The sequence below is a fragment of the Bos grunniens genome, chromosome 1 (assembly GCF_055505025.1).
Source record: "Bos grunniens cultivar Pamir isolate PY7600 chromosome 1, Bosgru_T2T1.0, whole genome shotgun sequence".
In the NCBI taxonomy this organism is placed as follows: Eukaryota; Metazoa; Chordata; class Mammalia; order Artiodactyla; family Bovidae; genus Bos; species Bos grunniens.
Window position 1 is genome coordinate 80331781 of NC_141165.1, and position 19177 is coordinate 80350957.

At 39.8% G+C, this 19177-nt stretch overlaps 1 long non-coding RNA gene across 4 annotated transcripts in view; it reads left to right on the forward strand.

The window, feature by feature from the left end:
- Nucleotides 1-19177, forward strand: part of LOC147379741 (uncharacterized) — a 78485-nt gene that overhangs the window by 3621 nt on the left and 55687 nt on the right. For 3 of the 4 annotated variants that reach the window (XR_015133933.1, XR_015133931.1, XR_015133930.1), the window contains exons 2-3: nt 8049-8223; nt 15412-15495. This is a non-coding gene — a long non-coding RNA (uncharacterized LOC147379741). The remainder of the gene's footprint in view (nt 1-8048; nt 8224-15411; nt 15496-19177) is intronic. The other variant, XR_015133935.1, reaches the window with a different exon arrangement.

Below are 19177 nucleotides of genomic sequence, written 5' to 3' on the forward strand. Positions count from 1 at the left end.
GTCAACTCTTCATGAAGTGGCCAAAGTACTGGAGTTTCAGCTTTAGCATCATTCCTTCTAAAGAAATCCCAGGGCTGATCTCCTTCAGAATGGACTGGTTGGATCTCCTTGCAGTCCAAGGGACTCTCAAGAGTATTCTCCAACACCACAGTTCAAAAGCATCAATTCTTCAGTGCTCAGCTTTCTTCACAGTCCAACTCTCACATCCATACATGACCACTGGAAAAATAATAGCCTTGACTGGACAGACCTTTGTTGGCAAAGTAATATCTCTGCTTTTCAATATGCTGTCTAGGTTGGTCATAACTTTTCTTCCAAGGAGTAAGCGTCTTTTAATTTCATGGCTGCAGTCACCATCTGCAGTGATTTTGGAGCCCCCAAAATAAAGTCTGACCCTGTTTCCACTGTTTCCCCATCTATTTACCATGAAGTGATGGGACCAGATGCCGTGATCTTCGTTTTCTGAATGTTGAGCTTTAAGCCAACTTTTACACTCTCCTCTTTCACTTTCATCAAGAGACTTTTTAGTTCCTCTTCACTTTCTGCCATAAGGGTGGTGTCATGTGCATATCTGAGGTTATTGATATTTCTCTCAGCAATCTTGATTCCAGCTTGTGCTTCTTCCAGTCCAGCTTTTCTCATGATGTACTCTGCATATGGTGACAGATACACAGCCTTGTGACAATATACAGCCTTGACGTACTCCTTTTCCTATTTGGAACCAGTCTGTTGTTCCATGTCCAGTGCTAACTGTTGCTTCCTGACCTGCATATAGGTTTCTCAAGAGGCAGGTCAGGTGGTCTGGTATTTCCATCTCTTTCAGAATTTTCCATAGTTTATTGTGATCCACACAGTCAAAGGCTTTGGCATACTCAATAAAACAGAAATAGATGTTTTTCTGGAACTCTCTTGCTTTTTCAATGATCCAGCAGATGTTGGCAATTTCATCTCTCATTCCTCTGCCTTTTCTAAAACCAGCTTGAACATCTGGAAGTTCACGGTTCACATATTGCTGAAGCCTGGCTTAGAGAATTTTGAGCATTACTTTACTAGCGTGTGAGATGAGTGCAATTGTGTGGTAGTTTGAGCATTCTTTGGCATTGCCTTTCTTTGGGATTGGAATGAAAACTGACCTTTTCCAGGCCTGTGGCCACTGCTGAGTTTCCCAAATTTGCTGGCATATTGAGTGCAGCACTTTCACAGCATCATCTTTCAGGATTTGGAATAGCTCAACTGGAATTCCCTCACCTCCACTAGCTTTTTTTGTAGTGATGCTTTCTAAGGCCCACTTGACTTCACATTCCAGGATGTCTGGCTCTTGGTGAGTAATCACACCATTGTGATTATCTGGGTCGTGAAGACCTTTTTTGTACAGTTTTGTGTACTATTGCCACCTCTTCTTAATATCTTCTGCTTCTGTTAGGTCCCTCCCATTTCTGTCCTTTATCGAGCCCATCTTTGCATGAAATGTTCCCTTGGTATCTCTGATTTTCTTGAAGAGATCTCTAGTCTTTCCCATTCTGTTGTTTTCCTCTATTTCTTTGCAGTGATAGCTGAGGAAGGCTTTCTTATCTCTCCTTGCTATTCTTTGGAACTCTGCATTCAGATGCTTATATCTTTCCTTTTCTCCTTTGCTTTTTGCTTCTCCTCCTTTCACAGCTATTTGTAAGGCCTCCTCAGACAACCATTTTGCTTTTCTGCACTTCTTTTCCATGGGGATGGTCTTGATCCCTGTCTCCTGTACAATGTCATGAACCTCCATCCATAGTTCATCTGGCACTCTATCTATCAGATCTAGTCCCTTAAATCTATTTCTCACTTCCACTGTATAATCATAAGGGATTTGATTTAGGTCATACCTGAATGGTCTAGTGGTTTTCCCTACTTTCTTCAATTTAACTCTGGATTTGGCAATAAGGAGTTCATGATCTGAGCCACAGTCAGCTCCTGGTCTTGTTTTTGTTGACTGTATAGAGCTTCTCCATCTTTGGCTGCAAAGAATATAATCAGTCTGATTTCAGTGTTGACCATCTGGTGATGTCCATGTGTAGAGTCTTCTCTTGTGTGGTTGGAAGAGGGTGTTTGCTATGACCAATGCCCTTTCTTGGCAAAACTCTATTAGTCTGTGCCCTGCTTCATTCTGTATTCCAAGGCCAAATTTGCCTGTTACTCCAGGTGTTTCTTGACTTCCTACTTTTGCATTCCCATCCCCTATAATTAAAAGGACATCTTTTTTGGGTGTTAGTTCTAAAAGGTCTTGTAGGTCTTCACAGCGGTACTGGTTGGGGCATAGACTTGGATTACTATGATATTGAATGGTTTGCCTTGGAAATGAACAGAGATCATTCTTTCATTTTTGAGATTGCATCCAAGTACTGCATTTTGGACTCTTTTGTTAACCACGATGGCTTCTCCATTTCTTCTGAGGGATTCCTGCCCACAGTAGTAGATATAATGGTCATCTGAGTTAAATTCACCCATTCCAGTCCATTTTAGTTCGCTGATTCCTAGAATGTCGACATTCACTCTTGCCATCTCCTGTTTGACTACTTCCAATTTGCCTTGATTCATGGACCTGACATTCCAGGTTCCTATGCAATATTGCTCTTTACAGCATCAGACCTTGCTTTTTATCACCAGTCACATCCACAGCTGGGTATTGTTTTTGCTTTGGCTCCATCACTTCATTCTTTCTGGAGTTATTTCTCTACTGATCTCCAGTAGCACCTACTGACCTGGGGAGTTCTTCTTTCAGTATCCTATCATTTTGCCTTTTATACTGTTCATGGGGTTCTCAAGGCAAGAATACTGAAGAGGTTTGCCATTCCCTTCTCCAGTGGACCACATTCTGTCAGCCGTCTCCAACATGACTCGCCCGTCTTACGTGGCCTCACAGCATGGCTTAGTTTCACTGAGTTAGACAAGGCTGTGGTCCTGGTGTGATTATATTGACTAGTTTTCTGTGATTATGGTTTCAGTGTGTCTGCACTCTGATGCCCTCTTGCAACACCTACTGTCTTACTTGAGTAAATTAGAGATACCAAGGGAATATTTCATGCAAAGATGGGCTCAATATAGGACAGAAATGGTAGGGACCTAACAGAAGCAGAAGATATTAATAAGAGGTGGCAGTAATACACAGAACTGTACAAAAAAGACCTTTACGACCCAGATAATCACAATGGTGTGATTACTCACCTAGAGCCAGACATCCTGGAATGCAAAGTCAATTGGGCCTTAGAAAGCATCACTACAAAAAAAGCTAGTGGAGGTGAGGGAATTCCAGTTGAGCTATTCCAAATCCTGAAAGATGATGCTGTGAAAGTGCTGCACTCAATATGCCAGCAAATTTGGGAAACTCAGCAGTGGCCACAGGCCTGGAAAAGGTCAGTTTTCATTCCAATCCCAAAGAAAGGCAATGCCAAAGAATGCTCAAACTACCACACAATTGCACTCATCTCACACGCTAGTAAAGTAATGCTCAAAATTCTCTAAGCCAGGCTTCAGCAATATGTGAACCGTGAACTTCCAGATGTTCAAGCTGGTTTTAGAAAAGGCAGAGGAACGAGAGATGAAATTGCCAACATCCGCTGGATCATTGAAAAAGCAAGAGAGTTCCAGAAAAACATCTATTTCTGTTTTATTGAGTATGCCAAAGCCTTTGACTGTGTGCATCACGATAAACTGTGGAAAATTTTTCAAGAGATGGGAATACCAGACCACCTGATCTGCCTCTTGAGAAACCTATATGCAGGTCAGGAAGCAACAGTTAGCACTGGACATGGAACAACAGACTGGTTCCAAATAGGAAAAGGAGTACGTCAAGGCTGTATATTGTCACCCTGCTTATTTCACTTATATGCAGAGTACATCATGAGAAAAGCTGGGCTTGTGGAAGCACAAGCTGGAATCAAGATTGCCAGGAGAAATATCAGTAATCTCAGATAGGCAGATGACACCACCCTTATGGCAGAAAGTGAAGAAGAACTAAAGAGTCTCTTGATGAAAGTGAAAGAGGAGAGTGAAGAAGTTGACTGAAAGCTCAACATTCAGAAAATGAAGATCACGGCATCTGGTCCCATCACTTCATGGGAAATAGATGGGGAAACAGTGGAAACAGTGTCAGATTTTATTTTTTGTGGCCCCAAAATCATTGCAGATTGTGATTGCAGCCATGTAATTAAAAGACACTTACTCCTTGGAAGGAAAGTTATGACCAACCTAGACAGCACATTAAAAAGCAGAGACATTACTTTGCTGACAAAGGTCCATCTAGTCAAGGCTATTATTTTTCCAGTGGTCATGTATGGATGTGAGAGTTGGACTATAAAGAAAGCTGAGTGCAGAAGAATTGATGTTTTTCAACTGTGGTGTTGGAGAATACTCTTGAGAGTCCCTTGGACTGCAAGGAGATCCAACCAGTCCATCCTAAAGGAGATCAGTCCTGGGTGCTCATTGGAAGGACTGATGTTGAAGTTGAAACTCCAGTACTTTGGCCACCTGATGCGAAGAACTGACTCATTTGAGAAGACCCTGATATTGGGAAAGATTGAGGGCAGGAAGAGAAGGGGACGACAGAGGATGAGATGGTTGGATGGCATCACCAACTCGATGGACATTGTTTTGGGTGGAGTCCAGGAGTTGGTGATGGACAGGGAAGCCTGGCGTGCTGCGGTTCATGGGGTCACAAAGAGTCGGACACGACTGAGCAACTGAACTGAACTGATGTGTGGTGACGGAGACATAGGGATTTCAGATCACGTTCCCAGGACTGGATTCAGTAAATGCTGGGGTTCCAGACTGTACACTTTGACTCTAAAGCTCGCACCTTTAAACACTGTCCTACAGGAGTTCCCTTGTCAATTAAATCAAATAAGGGTCCTTGGCTTTTAGGGATTAGGCATCATTATCATGTGTTTTTCTCCACACTATGACTGACTTCCTGCTTCTTCCTGTCTCTTCTTAATCTCTGCTGCTGCCCACTAAGATTCTGCACTTTGGGGATCTGGAAGCATGTGGGTAGAGTGTTGCTGTCAAGGAGGGAGATATGAGTGAAAACAGCCAGTAGTCCATATGTGACTAATACATGAGCTCAACCATGATCCTGAGAACAGGAATTAGTACAAGACATACACAGAGAGACGGAAGGAAAGCTGAGACTATGGGTGAGAGAAGAGACAAAGAAACACAATCCCAAGAGGCGGCATCCCCGAAATGGTGAATGATGAGAAATGCAAAAGTTGTTGCAAGGTAATGGTTTCACTTAGGGACAATGTGTGTTACTATTGACTTTTCAGGGCATCTCAGATCATAAAAGCAAAGTGGATGAACATATTTCTAAGTAAACAATTGACTTTAGAATTATTTAGCACTCACGAGAAAAATCAGAGCACAATTGTGAAAGTTTAACATGCATTCTAGTATTAGAACATGAAGATTACCAATACTAAGAACATTGGTGCTTTCCTGTCATAACCACTACTTAAAACAGTCCTTTGAATCCCCTTGGGGTTTTAGAGGAGGTAGCAAGGTGTATGGTTTAAAACACAAACATTTGAATCCTAGTTCTATCACTTAGGAGCAGAATAACTTCAGAAAATTTATGCAACATGTTTCAGCATTAGATTTTTCCTCTTTCAAATGAAGAAGTAAAACTTTACTTTATTGTGTTGTGATGTTAGGTAAGCTAATATGTGTACATTACTTCTGACAGTAGTTAGTACATAGTAGGTGAACTCTGGGAGTTGGTGATGGATAGGGAGGCCTGGCATGCTGCAATTTCATGGGGTCGCAAAGAGTCGGACACGACTGAACGACTGAACTGAACTGAACTGAAGTGCATGGAATGATGGTTATTATATCAAGTAGAACAGATATATTTATTAACCCAGCCACTTATAAATGATACATTTGTTCAGAAAGACTCTTTTTCTTGCCTTCATTCTATTAGAATCTCACTTAATGTCATTCATAGTTGAATCACGGTGACAGGATATGAACTGTTTCTAGCAGGCAGATATAATTTTATGTTCAGAAGTTGAAAAGGCAACAATGAGAGGGGTGGGGGTTTTAGTTGAGATGTCTAAGCTCCGTCTCGTGGCCCTGGACAGTTTTCACCTCCGAGTCCTTGGCAAGTGTCCTTGACAAGTACTAAAGGCCAAGGGGCTTTTTCTACAATGGGGTGAGCCAGGAGCAGAGGGAGGATGGAGTCATGGTACCAAATGACTGAAGATCAGCATAGTTCTTCAAGTATTATGTGGGAAAATCCTTAGTTTGTGAGTTGTAACAAGTCTTTGTCTTGTTATGCGGACTTAAGTTTATTTCTTAGGTCCCCCCATAAGCTCCCAGCCTCAAAGATCTATCTCCTTAGAGAAAAAAAGAGGGAGAGAGAAAAAAAGATGGAATTCTGCTATAAAATTGATTCTTTGAATCATAAAAACTTACTTTGAAGCAAGTTGGTGAAGGACTGTTCACTTACTTTATTTGTTTGTGTTCTTCCCCTAAACGGGGAAGGTTTCCTTTTAAACATCAAGGATGTTAGAAATAACCCCCTAGTTTGATAATCAATAATCAAGATCAAATTGTGATATTTTACTTTAAATCTCCTTAATGTAACACTAACTGTAAAAGGCAACATTCTCCAGAGAAACAGAATCAATAGGAAATATAGATATAGGTAGATAGATCATCCTTATATTGAACATAATGTTTGACAAGTTATAACATGCTCATGTGTGTTGACTTGTATCTGACTCTTTGTTACCCCATGGACTATGGCCCATCAGGCTCTTCTGTCTATGGAATTTTTCAGTCAAGAATACTGGAGTGGGTTGCCTTTTCCTTCTCCAGGGGGCAGATCTTCCTGATCCAAGGATTGAAGCTGTGTCTCTTGTGTCTCCTGCATTGGCAGGTGGATTCTTCACCAACTGTTCTAACTTGGAAGCAGTAAGATATTAATAATATCTTATATATATTATAATATTATATGTATATATATATAGAGAAGGATAGATGTATTTCAAATAATTATTTATTTATCCTTTATTCACTCTAATTATTCTTTATTTTAGAGTTGACTCATGAAACTATGAAAGCTGCCAAGACCAAAATTTGTAGAGTTAGGCCAGCAAACTGGAGACTCAGATAAAAGTTGATGTTGAATTCTTGAGTTCTGCAGTCTTGAAGATTCCTTTTTTATCCCCTGAAAAATTAGTTGTGTTCTGAAGGCTTTCAACTGATTAGATGAGGCCTGCCCACATTATGGAGAGAAATCTGCTTTACTCAAAGTTTAGTGATTTAAACGTTCAGTTCAGCTCAGTCGTTTCTAAAAAGGAGCTCCCCTGGTAGCTCAGCTGGTAAAGAATCTGCCTGCAATGCAGGAAATCCCAGTTCAATCCCTGGGTTGGGAAGATCCCCTGTAGAAGGGATAGGCTACCCACTCCAATATTCTTGGGTTTCCCTGGTGGCTCAGACAGTAAAGAATCTGCCTGTAATGTGGGAGACCTGGATTCAATCCCTGAGTTGGGAAGATCCCCTGGAGATGGGAATGACTACCCACTCCAATATTGTGGCCTGGAGAATTCCATGGACAGAGGAGCCTGGCACGCTACAGCCCATGGGTTCTCAAAGAGTCAGAACATGACTGAATGACTTGCACATCTTTAAAAAATACCTTAACATCAACATCTATACTGGTGCTTGACCAAACAACTGGCTACTACAGCCTAGCCATGTAGAGACATAAGATTAATCATCACACTGAATAATAGTAATTTATTTGGATCCTAAGAGCTTTATTTGTATAAACTCACTTAGTACTCAAAAAAGCCAGTAAGTTAAGTTTTGGTCACAACAGATAAGGAAACTGAGGCCCAGATAAGCAAAGTATTAATAGTTTGCCCCAAGTTACACAGCTGGTAAGGGCAGAATTGGCATCCAAACTCAGTAGATCTGGCTTCTGAGGCAGAGGGCTTAGGCGGTGGCCTGCTCTAACCTGAAGCACATGTTTATATTTATCTCCTTTGTGACTCTTCCAACCACCCATACAGGAACATCCACAGACTGAGCCCTCAACAAGTCTCCAAGTCAAAGTCATATCAGAGTGAATAGCAGGTGCTCAGAAAGTGTTGGATAATTAAGTAAATGAATGAACAGATGAATAGACTGAAGGAGGAAGGATCTGTAATCTTGACGATTAGGGATCTGAAGCATTACCATGCAATGGTGAGTAAAATCAGTTTTGACTCTCGAAGAGATCCAGATTTTTTGTGGTGTTGGTTGGAGATCAAAACAAAAAGAAATTGCAATGTGATAAAGATTGTAATTTTTAATACCTTGGTCTTTGGGATAAGACTAAATTGATGTGAGACTGCTTTCTTTCTTCATTAGACATAATACTAGATAAGTTAGTTTGTCTCTCCATGCTTATTCTTTGCCATATGTAAAATAAAATAAATAGAGGTAAAGCAGAGAGTTGTGGAAAGGAAATACATTGATTGAGATTGTGTCTATTGTATGCTGAGCCCTGTACCCAGAACATGGACAACATTTAATCAATGACAGCTATATCGTAAGAACCTTGGTGAGTGTCCCAAGGCCAAAGACTAGAGAGTGTTAGGCTGATTTTATCAGGCTGAACTAAATATTTGAACTAAATTCCCAAGAATTTATACCAAAATGTAGAGCAGAGTTACAGACTGGTGAGCAGCATTTCAGATTTGGCCTGAAACAAAAGTTTCAGATTTTTTGTTTGAAGTGCCCAGGAGTTTTCCAAAAATTAAATTCATTTTACCTTTGAGAAATTAGAAGATTCCTCTTTAAAAAGTCTAGAGTCTGATCAAAAAGAGATGGCCATACTGCATAGCTCTAGATAGGCTCTCTGGTTTCCTATTTCTCCACAATGTCTGCTGTTCTTTCTTCATTCATTTATGTGACTTCTCTGGATACTGTAGGCTCTTGATGCCAGTGTGCACATAGGAAGTACCCGTAGTAAGTAGCTAAATTGACAGGACCTGTACGCTATGCTAAGGAATGTGGGGTTTATCATATCCTAGGCAATCAGAAGCAGTCACAGAATTTTAAGCATGGACTTGAACAGATTTGTATTTTAGACAGATTTTTCTGGGCTGCAGGAGCCAGAGATAGAAATCAGTTAATGAAAGGCTGTGGAAATAGTGCAAGAATAGGTTGGTGAGAGAGTTTGGTCAGTGTCAAAAACAGCAACTTGGAAGGCAGAAAGTAGTGTGTACCTGCCAGTGATGAGTTGAAATGCCTCTTGTATGCCTTTATGAGATTTAAAATGTTTATGCTGAGCCAAGAGTGATAATTTTTGAAAATGCTGGATGGTTTTGTCCATTAACACAGGACAGAAATATTATACATGTCCTTGCATTCAATGGGAAACAGAACTCTGATTTCCTCTCTAAGTTTTAATCATTTCAAAGATGGAGGAGAAGCTGGACATTTTGCATTGACACAGAATAAGTCTTTACTATGGCTCCTTCCTAAGAGATTATATTATGCATGACTGTAAACTGTAAATTGCAACTCTGCTTGTTGTAGAGGAATAGGATTTGGGAAAGGGAGAATTGATGAGGAAGAATGGGTATTAATGATTACTTCCAATGAATATATAGATGTGAATGATTAATTTTACTTGGGATTTTTTGGGTTTTTTTTCTTGAGGACGATAGAAAGACATGACAAGGTTTTAAGTAGGAGCAATATCTGGTCAAGTTTGTTTGATAATGTTTTTAACAATGTTACTCTGAAGAGTAAGGGATGGATGATGGAGGGGAATTGCGGGTAGGATACTGCAGTACATTCCAGTTCAAAGAATGTGACTGTGATGTGGATAAATGCTGGAGGCCAGGACTTGGAGGATCCAAATTAAATGGGAATAACTCATTGAAAAAAGTATGATGGGATTAGTTCATTGGTATGCTTACACCAGTTAGCTATCAAATTAAGGGAGAAATTGAAATATTGTAGTGAAGAAATTTCAACTCCCCCCTCCCACCCTCTTAATCGTATGTACTCAGTTCAGTTCAGTTCAGCTGCTCAGTCCTGTCTGACTCTTGGTGACTCCATGGACTGCAGCATGCCAGGCTTCCCTGTTCATCACCAAATCCCGGAGCTTGCTCAAACTCATGTCCATCAAGTATGTAATGCCATCCAACCATCTCATCCTCTGTCATCCCCTTCGCCTCCTGCCCTCAATCTTTTCCAGCATCAGGGTCTTTTGTATTGGAGTTTCAGCTTGAGCATCAGTCCTTCCAATGAATACTCAGGACTGACTTCCTTTAGGATTGACTGGGTGGATCTCCTTGCAGTCCAAGGGACTCTTCGAGTCTTCTCTAACACCACAGTTCAAAAGCATCAGTTCTTCAGCACTCAGCTTTCTTTCTTTTTTTTTTTTGAAGTTTCTAGTCTTTTATTTATTTATTTTTTTTAAACTTTACAAAATTGTATTGGTTTTGCCATATATCAAAATGAATCTGCCACAGGTATACATGTGTTCCCCATCCTGAACCCTCCTCCCTCCTCCCTCCCCATACCATCCCTCTGGGTCGTCCCAGTGCACTAGCCCCAAGCATCCAGTATCGTGCATCGAACCTGGACTGGCAACTCGTTTCATACATGATATTATACATGTTTCAATGCCTCTCACATCCACACATGACTACTGGAAAAACCATAGCTTTGACTAGCCAGATCTTTGTTGGCAGAGTAATGTCTCTGCTTTTTAATATGCTGTCTAGGTTGGTCATAGCTTTTCTTCCAAGGAGCAAGCGTCTTTTAATTTCATGGCTGCAGTCACTATCTGCAGTGGTTTTGGAGCCCCTAAAAATAAAGTCTCTCACTGTTTCCATTGTTTCCCCATCTGTTTGCCATGAAGTGATGGGACCGGATGCCATGTTCTTCGTTTTCCGAATGTTGAGCTTTAAGCCAAGTTTTTCACTCTCCTCTTTCACTTTCATCAAGAGGCTCTTTAGTTCCTCTTCACTTTCTGCCATAAGGGTGGTGTCATCTGCATATCTGAGGTTATTGATATTTATCTCGGCAGTCTTGATTCCAGCTAGTGCTTCATCCAGCCCAGCATTTCTCATGATGTACTCTGCTTATAAGTTAAATAAGTAGGGTGACAATATATAGCCTTGATGTACCCCTTTCCCGATTTGGAACCAGTCTGTTGTTCCATGTCCATTTCTAACTGTTGTTTCTTGACCTGCATACAGATTTGTCAGAAGGCAAATCAGGTGGTCTGGTATTCCCATTTCTTGAAGAATTTTCCACAGTTTATTGTGATCCACACAGTCAAAGGCTGTGGCTTAGTCAATAAAGCAGAAGTAGATGCATTTCTGGAACTCTCTTGCTTTTTCAATAATCCAATGGATGTTGGCAATTTAATCTCTGGTTCTTCTGCCTTTTCTAAATCCAGCTTGAACATCTGGAAGTTCACGGTTCACATACCGTTGAAGCCTGGCTTAGAGAATTTTAAGCATTACTTTGCTAGTGTGTGAGATGAGTGCAATTGTGAGGTAGTTTGAGTATTCTTTGGCATTGCTTTTCTTTGGGATTGGAATGTAAACAGATCTTTTCCAGTCCTGTGGCCATTACTGAGTTTTCCAAGTTTGCTGATATATTGAGTGCAGCACTTTCACAGAATCATCTTTTAGGATTTGAAATAGCTCACCTGGAATTCCATCACCTCCACTAGCTTTTTTTGTAGTGATACTTCCTAAGGCCCACTTGACTTCACATCCCAGGATGTCTGGCTCTTGGTGAGTGATCACACCATCATGGCTATCTGGGTAATGAAGATCTTTTTTTTTATAGTTTTTCTATGTATTCTTGCCACCTCTTCTTAATATCTTCTGCTTCTGTTAGATGCATACCATTTCTGTCCTCTATTGAGCCCATCTTTGCATGAAATGTTCCTTTGGTATTTCTAATTTTCTTGAAGAAAGCTCTAGTCTTTCCCATTCTGTTGTTTTCCTCTGTTTCTTTGCGTTGATCACTGAGGAAGCTCTCCTTGCTATTCTTTGGAACTCTTCATTCAAATGAGTATATCTTTCTTTTTTTCCTTTGCCTTTTGCTTCTATTCTTTGCTCAGCTATTTGTAAGGCCTCCCCAGACAACCATTTTGCCTTTCTGGATTTCTTTTTCTTGGGGATGATCTTGATCACTTTCTCCTGTGCAATGTCACGAACCTGCATCCATAGTTCTTCAGGCACTCTGTCTTTCAGATCTAATCCTTTGAATCTATTTCTCACTTCCACTGTATAATTGTAAGGAATTTGATTTAGGTCATACCTAAATTAGGTCTGGTGGTTTTCACTACTTTCTGCAATCTAAGTCTGAATTTTGCAATATGGAGTTCATGATTTGAGCTGCAGTCAGCTCCCAGTCTTGTTTTTGATGACTGTATAGAGCATCTCCATCTTTGGCTGCAAATAATATAATCAATCTGATTTCAGAATTGGCCATTTGGTGATGTCCATGTGTAGAGTCTTCTCTTGTGTTGTTTTAAGAGGGTGTTTTCTATGACCAGTGTGTTCTCTTGGCAAAACTCTGTGTCTTTGCACTAACATATCAGATGCACCAACATATCAGATATATGATATACATATATATGTATATATAATATACATATAATATAGTGCATAATCATATCCACTAGCTGTAAATATTTTCCAATTCAAAAATAAGATGCCTAACATTTACTGAGTCCTAAGTGTGTGTCCTCTACTTGAGACTTTTAAAAAATTAATTAATTTATTTGACTGTGTGGGTGTTCAATTTTTGTTGGGGCATGTGGTATCTTTAATTGTAGCATGTGGGATCTTATTACCTGACTAGGGATTAAACTAGGGCCCCTGCTTTGGGAGTGATAAATCTTAGCTACTAGATCACCAGGGAAGTCCCTGCCTGCGACTTTTAGAAGCATAAATTTGAATTATCTCCATTCTGTTGAAAAAATATTATCTCATTATCCACTGTTTTTTCAAGGTATAAACTAACTAGCTATTAAATTATTAGATTAACTGCTCTATTTTATAATACTAGCACACTAATTATGATTTGCCTTCTAACACAGCTCAGTGATGCTGTGTCCTGTGAAGTGGTTGAAGTCAATCTGACCACAATGGCTGACAGCAGTGGTTGTATCTCCAGATTTCCTTCATTCCAGTCCTGGCTTTGCTGGTTGCTATCTGTATAACATAGGCAAGTTAGCTATTATCCTTTAGATGCCTCATGTCTTCATCTTCAAAATACAAATATTAGTATTACCATCATCATTGAGTAAAGAGAAGGGTGTTAGAAAAGGGTCTGGCACATATTGACTGCTTATAAGTCTTTTCTTTTATAATAGTTGGTATTAGAGGAAGATGGTGGGAATCTGAATCAGCACTAAACAGTGAGAATAGAGAGGGGAGGTGAGAAATTCTGCAATGGAAGAAGCTGTCTTATTGTGCTATGAAATGAAGTTTAAGTGCATACTTGCAATTCTATAACCCACTGAAAAATAATCAAAACTAACTGAAATTAATTTTCCAAAGGCATGTGTGTATATACTTTTGCCTTCAAATTAAAAACTTAACTCTCAAAATAAAATCTGCTGCTGTTTCAGTCCCCCCTCCCATCCCTTTTTTCTTCCACCTGTGAAAGCCTTAGAAAAGACTACTTATTCTATGAAAGTTGCACAGGGTAGAGGTTAAACCAGGTGGAACCAAACTCAGTGAGTAAACAGGAGAAATACAAAGAGGACAAAGAACAGGACATTGCAAAAGTCTGACAGTTGGGAGTGAATTTTATCTGATTTTCTGTTACTCTGCCCTGTACTATCAGACAGCTGTGTGGGGTCAAGGCCACACTGGGTATGTGCAGATTGCTGGTTGGATACCCTTGACCTTGTTGCTGGCAAAGGCCAAGCCTGCTGGAATTCGGCTGGAAAAAGTTACCTTCCCTGTAGTAACTGTCTTCCTCTACACTAACCCTCCTTGGTTTTAATGGTGGTTGCCACCACATTCCCACGAACTTCATTAAATATTTACCGAGTACATAATCTACTAAACATGACTTTCGTACTCAGAGCAGGCAAAGACTTGTTTCTGACTTGCTACCTTATTATTTTGTGAGAATTGTCTTTGAGTCCCTTGGCAGGAAAGAGGAGAAACATTAATTATAAACCAGACAGTAACCATAATGTTCAATTTATTAGCCACACCTGGCTATTTAAATTATAATTTAAATTAAATTTAAAAATTTAGTTTCTCTGGTGTATGTTTCAAGATCTCAGTATAGTGAAAGGCTACATACTGGACAGTACAAATGTGGACTATCCCATTATCTCAGATTCTTCTACCATTTAACACTGTACTAGAATGCTGATCACTCTTCTACAACTGATTTGACCAAATGCGCAACTTCTACATTTAAGAATGTTCTTTTTATATTCCTCCTAAAAATTCGTATATTCATTTTCTATGGATACTGTAACAAATTACCACTAATGTAATTATACGTTTATTGTCTTTCAGTCCTGTGGTCCGGGAGACTGTAATGGGTCTCTCTGGGCTAAAATGAAAATGTCTCCAGGGCTTCCTACAGCTCTAGAGGCTCTGTTCCTTTTTGCAGATTTTCCATGCCACCTGCATTCCTCGGCTCTGGCTCTTTTCTTCCATCTTCAGAGTGAGCAACTCTGAGCTAGTCCTTTTCTCACTGCTAACTCTCTTCTTCTCCCTTTTTTTTTGCCTCTCTCTTGCACTTATAAAAGACCTTTGCGATAACATTGGTCTCATTCAGATAATCCAAAATAATGTCCTCCACTCAAGGTGAGTTGATTAGCAACCTTGATTCCCTCTACAACCTTAATTCTTCTCCCTTTTCCATGAAATATGACATATTCAGGTTTGAGGAATTAAGGTTCAGATATCTTTGGGAAGGGCTCTTATTCTACCCACCTTAATGAGTTTTTATGAAGCACAGTGATTCTCCTTGAAGGGAGAGGCAATGTAAATATATTATAGACAATTATTCATGTGGTTCTGATTTAACAAAAATTCTAATTACCTATAATGAAATAATTAAATGATAGTTAATTATAAGAAAAATAAGACATTAATAAATATTATGTGCAGCAGGCACTAAGATTCTAAGAGCTTACATATATGCACTCATAAAGGGATGGGTGAATAGAGACATTAATAGTGTCTTAATAGTAGTGTGGGATAAATGGAGACTCAGAGAATATTAATCAGGAAAACAGAATTCTCTTCCTAGCATAGTCACCTATTCACTTGTGCAGTTTCTCTAGATTTAAATTGTTGACACAGATAAAAGTAGAAAACCAGATAAATCTATCCTATGGTTCTTTCCAACTCTTAAAATTTTCCTTTATATTTTAAGGTAGAAGAAGTCATAACATTGGGGGAAAAAAATGGACAATATTGAGCAATGCAGAACTGCCCCACATAACTTCAAAATAAAAGAGTAAGTACAGGAAAACTAAACAGAGGTGATTTAATTATAGAAAATACAGCATGGTTTTATTTTTGTTTCTGATGAGATATAGAATGATTGAAGAGGTAAAGAAATTGGATAAAAATAATCAAACTGAGCCTGGGAACTGTGGGTGCATACTCATTGCTTTACTAAGAATCAAGATAAGAAGGAGGAACACCAAAAGAACACTCTTGTCTTTCCAGTTAGTTTAGACTGGCATTATTAATTAGTCTGAAACGTGTTTAAATACCTTTTCATCTTCTCGCTTTATTTTAATCAGGTGCTTAGAGAAACAGATGACTGTTTTGCCATTAGAAGAGCTACAATCTTGTCAAAAGCTATTAGACTTTATGCAAATAAACCTTTGCTCTCAACAAAGTTCATAAACAACTGAGACTCTGTGCTGTAGCATTCACACATGTGGTATGCAGCAGCTCACTGAAAGATGAGCCCAAAGAATAACATAAAGGCTATTTCTGTAAGAGAAGCTTTTTGAATTAAATAAACCTTGAATTCGTAAAGCCACAACTTTCAGATCAAGGTGTTTAAAAGCTATTGTATCTAAAGGCTGTTATTCTAGAGATTAATCAGATACTGAGAAATCTTTGTGCCAATAATACTCTAAATATATTAACAAAGTAGCAGTATTGAGGGCATTAAACACATTAACTTAAATGTTGTTTCATTGCCAAGTTGTGTCTGACTTTTTGTGACCCCATGGACTGTAGCACGCCAGGCCTCCCAGTCCCTCACCATCTCCCCGAGTTTTCCCCAGTTTATGATCATTGAATCAGTAATGCCATCCAACCACCTCATCCTCTGTCACCTACTTCTTCTGCCTTCTAACTTAAATGTATCCTTACTCCAAAACTATAGTTGATATTACATATACCATAAATTGGGAAAGTTCTCTGATTGGAATTGAAAACCAACAGATAAAACTATCCTAAGTCTATCTCTTTTTCTCCTTTGCCTTTTGCATCTCTTCTTTTCACAGCTATTTGTAAGGTGTCCTCAGACAACCATTTTGCCTTTTTGCATTACTTTTTCTTGGGGATCGTCTTCATCACTTCTTCCTGTACAATGTCATGAACCTCTGCCCATAGTTCTTAAGGAACTCTGTCTATCAGATCTAATCCTTTGATTCTATTTGTTACTTCCACTGTCTAACCATAGGGATTTGATTTAGGTCATACCTGAATGGTCTAGTGGTTTTCTATACTTTTCTTCTATTTAAGTCTGAATTTGGTGATAAGGAGTTCATGATCTGAGCTGTAGTCAGCTCCTGGTCTTGTTTTTGCTAACTGTATAGAGCTTCTCCATCTTTGGCTACAAAGAATATAATCAATCTGATTTTGGTGTCAACCATCTGGTGATGTGCATGTGTAGAATTTTCTCTTGTGTGTTGAAAGACGGTGTTTTCTATGACCAGTGCATTCTCTTGGCAAAACTCTATTTGCCTTTGCCCTGCTTCATTCTGTACTCCAAGGCCAAGTTTGCCTGTTACTCCAGGCATTTCTTGACTCCCTACTTTTGCATTCCAGTCCCCTATAATGAAAAGGACATCTTTTTTGGGTGTTAGTTCTAAAAGGTCTCATAGGTCTTCATAGAACCATTCAACTTCAGCTTCTTCAGCATTACTGATCAGGGCATAGACTTGGATTACTATTATATTGAATGGTTTGCCTTGGAAACGAACAGAGATAATTCTGTCGTTTTTTGAGATAGCATCCAAGTACTGCATTTTGGACTCTTTTGTTGACTATAATGGCTAGTCCATTTTTTCTAAGGGATTCTTGCCCATATATAGTAGTAGATATAATGGTCATTTGAGTTAACTCACTCATTCCAATGCATTTTAGTTCCCTGATTCCTAAAATGTCAATGTTCACTCTTGCCATCTGCTGTTTGACCACTTCCAATCTGCCTTGATTCATGGACCTGACATTCCAGCTTCCTGTGCAGTGTTGCTCTTTACAGCGTGGGACTTTACTTCCATTACTAGTCACAGCCACAACTGGATGTCGTTGCTGTTTTGGCTCCATCTCTTCATTCTTTCTGGAGTTATTTCTCCACTGATCTCCAGTAACATATTAGGCGCCTATTGACCTGGGGAGTTCATCTTTCAGTGTCATATTTTTTTGCCTTTTCATACTGTCCATGGGGTTCTCAAGGCAAGAATACTGAAGTGGTTTTCCATTCCCTTCTCCAGTGGACCACGTTTTGTCAGAACTCTCCACCATGACCCATCCGTCTTGAGTGGCCCTACATGGCATGGCTCATAGTTTCATTGAGTTAGACAAGGCTGTGGTCCATGTGATCATGGCATCTGGTCCCATCACTTCATAGCAAATAGATGGGGAAGCAATGGAAACAGTGTGAGACTTTATTTTGGGGGGCTCCAAAATCACCTCAGATGGTTACTACAGCCATGAAATTAAAAGACACTTGCTACTTGGAAGAAAAGTTAGGACCAACCTAGACAGCATATTAAAAAGCAGAGACATTACTTTGCCAACAAAGGTCCATATAGTCAAAGCTATGTATTTTCCAGTAGTCATGTATGGATGTGAGAGTTGGACTATGAAGAAAGCTGAGTGCTGAAGAATTGATGCAGCTCCCATGGACTGAAGCGTGCCAGGCCTCCCTGTCCTTCACCATTGCCCAGCGCTTGCTCAGACTCATGTCCATTGGGTCAGTGATGCCATCCTATCATCTTGTCCTCTGTCGTCCCCTTCTCCTGCCTTGAACCCTTCCCAGCATCAGGATCTTCTCTAAGGAGCCGGCTCTTGCTGGTACCCAAATTCATCTTGTTTGTCAGAATGGTACAGTCATAGTCATCACCCAGATGCTGCAGGTGTTGATTTCTGACAACTTATATTTTAGCTGTAATGGGGAGGGCCTTTGGGCTTCCCAGGTGGTGCGGTGGTAAAGAATCTGCCTGCTAGTACAGGAGATGTGGGTTTGATCCCTTGGTCAGGAAGATCTCCTAGAATAGGAAATGGCATCCCACTCTATTATTTGGAAAAATTCATGGAAAGAGGACCATGGTGGGCTACAGTCCACGGGATTGCAAAGTGTCGGCCACTACTGAGGATGCATATATGAGCATGAGCAAGGAAAGGAGAGCCTTTAGCTAGTAAGCACTGCCTAGAAAGTTATGCAACCCTCCATTTTAGCAGTGTTCGGTAGTCAGTGGTTGACTAATATAAGGGTATAATAGCTCAACACCCTTGGATATAAGCAGTGAAACCTCTGTAAACAGTTGCAACTCCAGAGCTCTTCATGAGTTCAGGTTGAGGATTAATTTCTCCTGAAGCCACATCTTTGTCTAGCTTCTTCTCTTGCCCTATCCTCTTTCCCTCCCCTCTTTAAATGTTGACCTCGAGAGCACTCTAAATAAATCACTTGCTGAAGATTCTCTGCCTAAGACTCTGATTCTAGGGAACCCGTTTTAAGATAACTTATGTCAGAAATGGTCCTGTCAAGCAAATTCTAAAGATGTAATTTTGGAGCTGGATCATAAACCAACTGGATGGCAATGAAGACCCTGTCCCTAATGATAAATGGTGACTTGATAGTTCCTTGGATATTGTAGCAGTACAGTTGCCAAGATGATGGAGATGTGCTAGCTTTTACAGGGTCATTGGCATTCAAAACATATAGGAAA